This window comes from Pan troglodytes, chromosome 13 (genome assembly GCF_028858775.2).
Source record: "Pan troglodytes isolate AG18354 chromosome 13, NHGRI_mPanTro3-v2.0_pri, whole genome shotgun sequence".
NCBI lineage: Eukaryota > Metazoa > Chordata > Mammalia > Primates > Hominidae > Pan > Pan troglodytes.
Window position 1 is genome coordinate 87,127,677 of NC_072411.2, and position 9,160 is coordinate 87,136,836.

A 9,160-nucleotide genomic window follows, 5' to 3' on the forward strand; every position below is an offset into this window, starting at 1 on the left:
TACTTCCAACTCTAGATTCCTATTTTTCACAGCTTCTCTAGTTTGAAATGTTTATTGGTATTGTGTTAATACTGTTAAACTTCGAGTATATCTGTTTTAAAAAGCTCTATTATATATAAAGCACCCCAGAACACCCTTGAATAAGAAATATATTTTCAAAAGTTAAATAAAAATATTACTCTGCTATATAAGAAATAAATCTAAATATTTATAATTAAACTAATTTGAGATAAGGGGTTATATCAAAGAACAGATGCAGTAAACATATTCTAATATTTCTACTATAAACATTTTTGTGTCATGTTTTCATCACTTCCAAGACAGTTTAAATAGGCTCTGTCTAATGCACATATATTCTACTTCTTATTTACACTTTGGCATATTTTTTTTTTTAATTTTAGCTTCACTGTATGGCAAATGACTTGAAATATTTCAGTATAAATGTTTTATACTGATTACACAAATCTGTATTATTATATTATAAACCATACCAGCATAGCCAGAGGTAACTCTAGGGAAATATAATCTTGATAGTAAATAAAAGGACTATTTAAGTAAAATATAATATGCATGAATATATTTAAAAGACATTCAAGAGATCATTTAAAATATGATTCTTAATTGTTTCAACATAAACATGAACAGAGAATTAGAAACTTTACTGCTGCCAAATACGTTCATAGCACCTTTTAAAATTGGAACTAAAACAGCTTTGGAAGAAAGAGAAGAATATAAAATGTCCTTAATACTAAGTATGGATCATGGAATATTTTTTTAACCTCCATTGTAAAGAATATACCATAATTAGAACAATAAATTTTACTCTGTATGCCAGTTAGTTAGCTGAGAATGTGTCAATTCCCTGATTCACACTTGCATTTCTACCTCTCTGATATTCTACTTGTTGTTACTACTTGATATTACCATATGGAAAATATTGCTGTGGCTGCGAAGACTGTCTCCAATTCTTTGTTGCATTATTGGTGAAGAAAAATCACACTTGTCGAACTTTTGTTAAATAAGTTATAATCATTTTTTCACAATGCAAGTGGGCTCAAAGTATCCAAAAATTTTTTAAAAAGCTTTTGGAGGCTGGGTGCGCTGGCTCATGCCTGTAATCCCAGCACTTTGGGAGGTGGAGGTGGATGGACTACCTGAGGTCAGGAGTTCGAGACCAGCCTAACCAACACGGTGAAACCCCGTCTCTACTAAAATATCAAAAAATTAGCTGGGCGTGGTGGCCAGTGCCTGTAATCTCAGCTACTTCGGAGGCTAAGGCAGGAGAATCACATGAACCCAGGAGGCAGAGGTTGTAATGCGCCAAGATCATGCCATTGCACTCCAGCCTGGGCAACAAGAGAGAAACTCTGTCTCAAAAAGCAAAACAAAACAAAACAAAACAAACATAAACACTTTTGGAAAACTTGGCAGCAGCAATGGAAACTCCTGGGATAGCCCTGTTATAATACAATACAAGTCATATAATAATGCTTCAGAATTTAATTAAGTATGAGGGGTTAAATAATGTAAAGAATTGATTTAGAACTATTTTATGGTAAAAATAAAAGGATTAGAAGACACTAATCAGCAACCAATTCTAATGCACCATAATTAATACAGATTTAAAGTAATAATGGTAGTAGGGGAAAGGTTTGATAACGTTAATACAAATTTTGCTTGTAGCTAAAAGTTAGATTGCCAACCTTATTAGGAACTTGGTTATTCTGATTTCTATAATCTTTTAGTTTTTCATAAAGCTGTACATACACAGCACTACTTAGTAACTCCTTAGATGTTAAAATTCCATCAAGGCATTTTTCTACATGTAAATTGAAATTCTCACTAGCTTATAAAAAGCCTGAAACATAACTTTCAACATCTAGATTTCAAGATAGTGGTTAATATATGAGTATTGCTGAAATACAAAGAACAAATTCAGTTAAGAAAGAAAATTTAAAATTTTTATTCCCCAAACAAGATTTAATTGAAATTCAGTTATAATTCCTTTTGCTTATTTATCTAATTATACATTATATATATACATATGTGTATATATATAATATAATATACATGTAAAATATATTATATAAAATATATATATATTTTGCCTTTGTTTTAATTAATTTAAAATTATCCACAAAATAATTATACACTGTTTGAATATACTTTTAATATTAATTTCATTGTGTGCTAGAATCTAAATTTTCTTATCTCATCAGCATCAAGACTTATTAGTGTAGAGATATATCTAGTAAAAAAGAAAATGAGACAAGTAATATAGACTACAATACTTTCTAGTATGATACAAGATGTTTCAAAATATTATTAATGTATTATGATTCCTTAATCATTATTCATAATTATAGCTTTGCTTCATACTGTCAGTTAGCATATAGTTATATACATCATAGGTAGAGAAAGTCATGTTCATGGTGAATTTTTCATATTGTTAGAAGAATTGGAAGCAGATTAAATACACATATTTTAAAATTTTTGGTCTTTAAATACATGAGTTCCTTGATAATCTTGTTGAATTGAACAGCTCTTTTACTTTCCCAAATAATAAACAATCCATAATACCAGAGGATTCTGTCCACTTTTTAATCCTCTGAGTAACATTGAAGTCTTTCTTTATTCATAAAAATATATAGAGGAGTATGTTTGATATTTTTGAACACGTACACTACAGGTTTTATCTAGTTAGCAAATAAGATCATGTTCTTCGGGAAAGAGAGAGAGAGAGAAGCAGAAGAGTGGTGTGATGAGGTGAAAATTGCTATCTGACAGGGTCTGTGATTTTTGGTAGTGGGGCAGCCAGCTATCTGAGTCTGTCCTGAGAGATGCTGGGCAATATATAATCAACTTCTCTCCTTACCTTCTTACATCTTGCCAGTGCTTTTCATTGTGAAATACACCAGAAGCCAGTAGGTCAGTAACCTGTTGGTGCAGCCCAAATAGGTTAGCCTCCCAGGACCTGAAGAGTTTAACTTGGATATGGATGCATAATCAGAAGATAGCCAAAAGACCAACCATAAAGAAAAAGTGCACCTCAGTATATACCATTTTTATTATATCAAATCATTTTTGTTTTGATTCTTAAGAGGTGATGAATGCTGATCATTAATGTAATATTTGATAAACTGTCCAAAATGTTTTGTAAACTTTATAGACACAATTTAGTTGGATATAGACAAAAATCCAGTTTACATCAATAAAGAAAAAAAGAAATTATACAAATAGCATAGTAATAACTTTTATATTCTCTAAACATACCCCTAGGCTTAGCATTAATAGGCAAACATATTAAACAAATGAAACACCCTAACATATTTTCTCTATTGTAAATAAATAATAATTCGTAGAATAACCTGTTAAGAATAATGGTTGGAGTCAGGACAAGATGACTGACTAAATATAGACAAGAAGCACTGACCCAAGAAGACAGACCAAATTATCAACTAAACTATTATAATTTGAACAGATCTTTGGAGACAAAAATGCAACAAAGAGGTGACACTAAGGCCATCGTTGAAGAGGGAGGAAGCTTGGATCCCCATACAAGGTACCCAAATACTAGCACTACTTCCAGTCCTGAATGGCTCCTGAGAAAAGGGTGCATGAAGGAACTGAGGGATATAGCTCACTCTTGCTTTATACTTCTGGGATCTAAGCTATAGGTGACCCCGAGGCATCCATGAACCTTTGAGCTGGCAAGATATCCCCAGGGAGCAGACAGAGACAAGACTTGGGATGGCACAGAGCAACTTCAGTGGAGAGCAGCCATAGATGCCCATTCCTCAGGGATGCAGTGGAAATGGGGCATGCATCCCTCTACAAGGCCAGTCCAGAATGGGTGTGACACATCTTTCTGCTGCAGCTTCTGCTCAATGCCCCCCCTTCCTCCCAGCAGCCTGGAACATCTAACAAAAGAAACACAAGAAACGACACAGTGCCAATGAACAGAAAGGGAACCAACATGGCCCAGGAGCAGACTGGTGAGGGTTTCATCTCTTTATCCCCCCACAGTACAGAGCATGCCTATGAATGCGAGAAAGTACAAGAGAGCGGTGTGGCTGGATATTAGTCTAGCTATTGGCCATTACTCTTAAGCAGCATCTACTGCATCACAGCCCAAACCAAACCACCAAAAATTTTCCTGATGATATATACATATGGGAAGCAAAAACAAGAATTCAGCCACACATAAAAATCCTATACAGAGGCCTGGCCCTCTGAAGGCATCCAGAAATGAAGTCAAATGACTATACTCAAATTATATCACAGTTAAAGAAACATCAATTCTCCAAAATGAGGAAGAATCAGTTCAAGAACTGTGGCAATTCAAAATCCCAGAGTCTCCCCATAATTCCCAATGAGTTCACTAGCTCCTCAGCAATGGTTCTTAACCAGTCTGAAATGACAGAAATGACAGACACAAAATTCTGAATTTGGGTGGCAATTTAGCACATTGAAATTCAGGAGAAAGTGGAAACCCAATCCAGGGAATCCAAAGAATCCAGTAAAATGATCCAAGAACAGAAAGATGAAATAGCCATTTTAAAAGAACAAAACTGAACTTCTAGAGGTGAAAATTTTACTATAAGAATGTAATAATATAATTAGAAGTATTAACAGCAGAGTAGACCAAGCTGAGGGAAGAATATCAGAGTTTGACCACTGGTTTTTTGAATCAACTCAGTCAGAAAAAAATAAAGGAATTTTATAAAATTTAATAAACCCTCCAAGAAATATGATATTATGTGAAGAGACCAAGTATATGACTCATTGTCATTCCTGAGAGAGAAGGAGAGAGAATATGCAACTTGGAAAATATATTTGAGGATACAGTCCATGAAAATTTCCCTAATCTCATGAGAGAACTTGACATGTAAATCCAAGAAATGCAGAGAACCCTGGGTAGATACTATACAAGATGACCATCCCCAAGGCACATAGTATTCAGATTCACCAAAGTCAACACAAAAGGAGAAAAATCTTAAAGGCAGCTAGAGAGAAGGGTCAAGTCACATACAGAAGAAATCCCACAGTCTAGCAGCAGACATTTCAGCAGAAACCTTACAAGCCAGAAGAGACTTTCAGCATCTTTAAAGAAAAGAAATTCCAATCAAGAATTTCATATCCTGCCAAACTAAGCTTCACAAGTGAAGGAAAAATAGAATCCTTCTCCAGCAAGCAATTGCTGAGGGAATTCATTTCAACCAGGCCACAATTACAAGAGGTCTTTAAGGGACTGCTAAACATGGAATTGAAAAAAATGTCACATGCTACCACAAAAAAAAAAAAAGAAAAAAAAAAACAACACTTAAGCGCATAGCTCACAGGCACTATAAAACAACTACTACGCAATCAAGACTACCTAACAACCAGCTAACAACATGATGACAAGATAAAAATCAACCATATCAATACTAACTTTGAATGTAAATGGGCTAAACATCCCAATTAAAATACATAGAATCGTCAGCTGGATGCAAAGGCGGGACCCAACCACCTGTTTTCTTCAAGAGACCCATCTTCCATGTAAATGAATCACATGCTCAAACTGAAAAATAGAGTAAGATCTGCTATGCAATCACAAAACAAAAAAGAGCAGGAGTCACTATTATATTGGATGAAACAGACTGCAAACTAATAAAAATTTAGAAGAACATTATGTAATGATACAGGGTACAATCCAAAAAAAAAAAAACAGAACTTAACTATCCCAAATATACATGTATAAACACCCAACTCTGGAGCACTGCCATTCATAAAACAAGTTTTTCCTGGCCCACAAAAAGATGTAGGCAACCACACAATAATAGTGTAGACTTCAACACCCCACTAACATCATTAGATAGATCATTGAGGAAGAAAACTCACAAAGAAACTGGACTTAAACTCAACACTTGACCAACTGAACTTAATACACATCTTCAGAACACTGCACCCAACAACTACAGAATATACGTTCTTCTTATCTGCACATGGAACATATTATAAGATAGACCACATGCTCAGCCATGAAGCCAGTCTCAGTAAATCTAAAAAAAAAAAAAATTAAATCATACCAAGCACACTCTTAGAACACAGGGCAATAAAAATATAAATCAATACCAAGAAGAGCTCACAAAACTACACAAATACATGAAACTGAAACAACTTGCTCCTGTATAACTCCAGTGTGAACATTTAAATTAAGGCAAAAATCAAAAATGTATTTGAAATTATTAAAAATAGGTTCACAACCTACTAAAATGATGCAGCTAAAGCAATGTTAAGAGGATAGTTTACAGCCCAAAAACCTTCATCAAAAAGTTAGAAAAGTCTCAAATTAATGATCTAACTTTGCAAACTAAAGGAATTGAAAAAAAAAAGACAAACCAATCCCCAAACTAGCAGAAGAAAAGGAATAACTAAAATGAGATGTGAACTCAGTGAAACTGAGATGCAAAAATCCATATAAAAGTTCAACAAAACCAAGAATTGGTTCTTCAAAAAGTTCAACAAGTTTGATAGACCACCAGCTAGATTAACATAGAAAAAAGGAGTATATCAAAATAAGTATAATCAGAAATGACAAAGATGGTATTACAACTGGTATCACAGAAATACACAGGATGCTCAGAGAACAATATGAACACGTCTATGCAAACAAATTAGAAAATCTAGAGGAAATGGATAAATTCTTGGAAATATACAATCTCTCCAAACTGAATCATGAAGACACTGAAACTCTGAATAAACCAATATCAAACTCTGAAATTAAATCAATAATAAGAAAAAAAACTGCCAACAAAAAAAGCCCTAGACCAGATGGATTCGTTATGAATTATTCCAGATGTACAAAGAAGAAATTGTAACAATCCGGTGGAAACTATTCCAAAAAAATGAAGAAGAGGGACTCCACCCTAACTTATTCTATGAGGCCATCAGCAGGCTAACAACAAAATCTAGCAGAGACATGACAAAGAAAGAGAATTTCAGGCCAATATCCCTGATGAATATAGAAGCAAAAATTCCTCAAGAAAATACTGGCAAATTGAATTCAGCAGCACATTAATTCATCATAATCAAGTAGACCTAATTCCAGGGATTCAAGGTTGAGTCAATATATGCAAAACAATAAAGATGATTGACCACCTAAACAGAATTAAAATAAAAAATCATATGATTATCTCAATAGATATAGAATAAGCTTTCGATAAATCCCAACATCTCTTCATAATAAATACCATCAACACACTGGGCATTGAAGGAATATACCTTAAAATCATAAGAGCTATCTATGACAAACCCACAGCTCACATCACACTGAATGGGCAAAAGGTGGAGCCGTTTCCCTTAAGAAGTGAAACTCTCATCACTCTTATTCAACATAGCACTGGAAGTCCTAGTCAGAACAGCCAGGCAAGATGAATAAATAAAGGGCATCAAAACAGAAAAAGAAAAAGTCAAACTATCCTTCTTCGCTGACTGTATGATTCTGTACCTAGAAAACCCTAAAGACTCTTCCAAAAGGCTACAAGAATGGATAAATGATTTTAGCAAGGTTTCAGGATACAAAAATCAATGTACAGAAATTGGTAGCATTTCTATACACCAATAATGCTCAGGTTGATAGTCAAATCAATAACAGATTCATGTTTACGATAATTACAAAAAAATGAAATACCTGGGAATACAGCTGACCAAGGAAGTGAAATATCTCTGCAAGGAGAACTACAAAACACTGCTGAAAGAAATCAGAGATGACACAAGTAAATTGAAAAACATGGATGGGAAGAATTGGTCATAAAAATAGCCATACTGCCCAAAGCTACCAATGTCATTTTTCACAGAAGTTCCAAAAACACTATTCTAAAATTCATATGGAACCAAAAAGAACCCAAATAACCACAGCAATTCTAAGTAAAAAGTACAAGGCTGAAGGCATCACACTACCCAACTTAAAACTATACTATAAAGCTACAGTAACAGAAATAGCATGGTACTTGACACAGTATAAAAACAGACACATAAAACAATGAAACAGAGTAGAAAAATTCAGAAACATATCTGCACACCTACAACAATCTGATCTTTGATAAGGCCAAAAAAACAAAAAATGGGGAATGGAACCCCTGTTCAATAAATGGTGCTAAGATAACTGGCAAGCCATATGGAGAAGAATGAAACTAAACCCTTACTTTTGAGCATATACAAAAACTAATTTAAGACGGATCAAAGATTTAAATGTAAGACACCAAACTATCAAAATCCTGAAAGAAAACCTAGGAAATATCATTATCAACCTCAGCCTTAATAGAACTTTTGTCTAAATCCCCAAAAGCAATCACAACAAAACCAAAAATTGACAAGTGAGACCTAATTAAACTAAAGAGCTTCTGCACAGCAATAGAAACTATCAACAGAGTAAACAAGCAGCCTACAGAATGGGCAAAAATATTCACAAACTGTGCATCTGATAAAGGTCTAATATCCACATCCAGAACCTAGAAGGAACTTAAACAAATTAACAAGCAAAAAACAAATTACACGATTAAAAATAGTCAAAAGACATGAACAGATATTTCTGAAAAGAAGACATACAAGTGGTGAACAAACGAATGAAAAAATGCTCATCATCACTAATCAGCAGAGAAATGAAAATGAAAACCACAATTGAGATACCATCTCACACAAGTCAGAACAGCTATAATTAAAAAGTCAAAAAGCAGCAGATGCGGACAAGGCTGTAAAGAAAAGGGAATGCTTATACACTGTTGGTGAAAATGTAGACTAGTTCAGCCACCTTGGAAAGTAGTTCTCAAAGAATTTAAAACAGAGCTACCCTTCAACCCAGTTGTTCCATTACTGGATAAGTACACAAAGGAAAATAGATCATTGTACCAAAAAGACACGTGCACTCATTTGTTGTCATGCTTTCACAATAGAAAAGGCATGGAATCAACCTAGGTGCCCATCAATGGTGACTGAATAAAGAAATGTGGTACATATGCACTGTAGAATACTATGCAGCCATAAAAAATGAAACCATGTCCTTTGTAGCAACATGTTATGTTAATAAACATAAGACTGGCCTATATATTCAAGTAGGTTGACTGAATTGAGAAATCATAAAGCAGTTTTGGTTTATTTGTGAAATTATTGTTCTTTT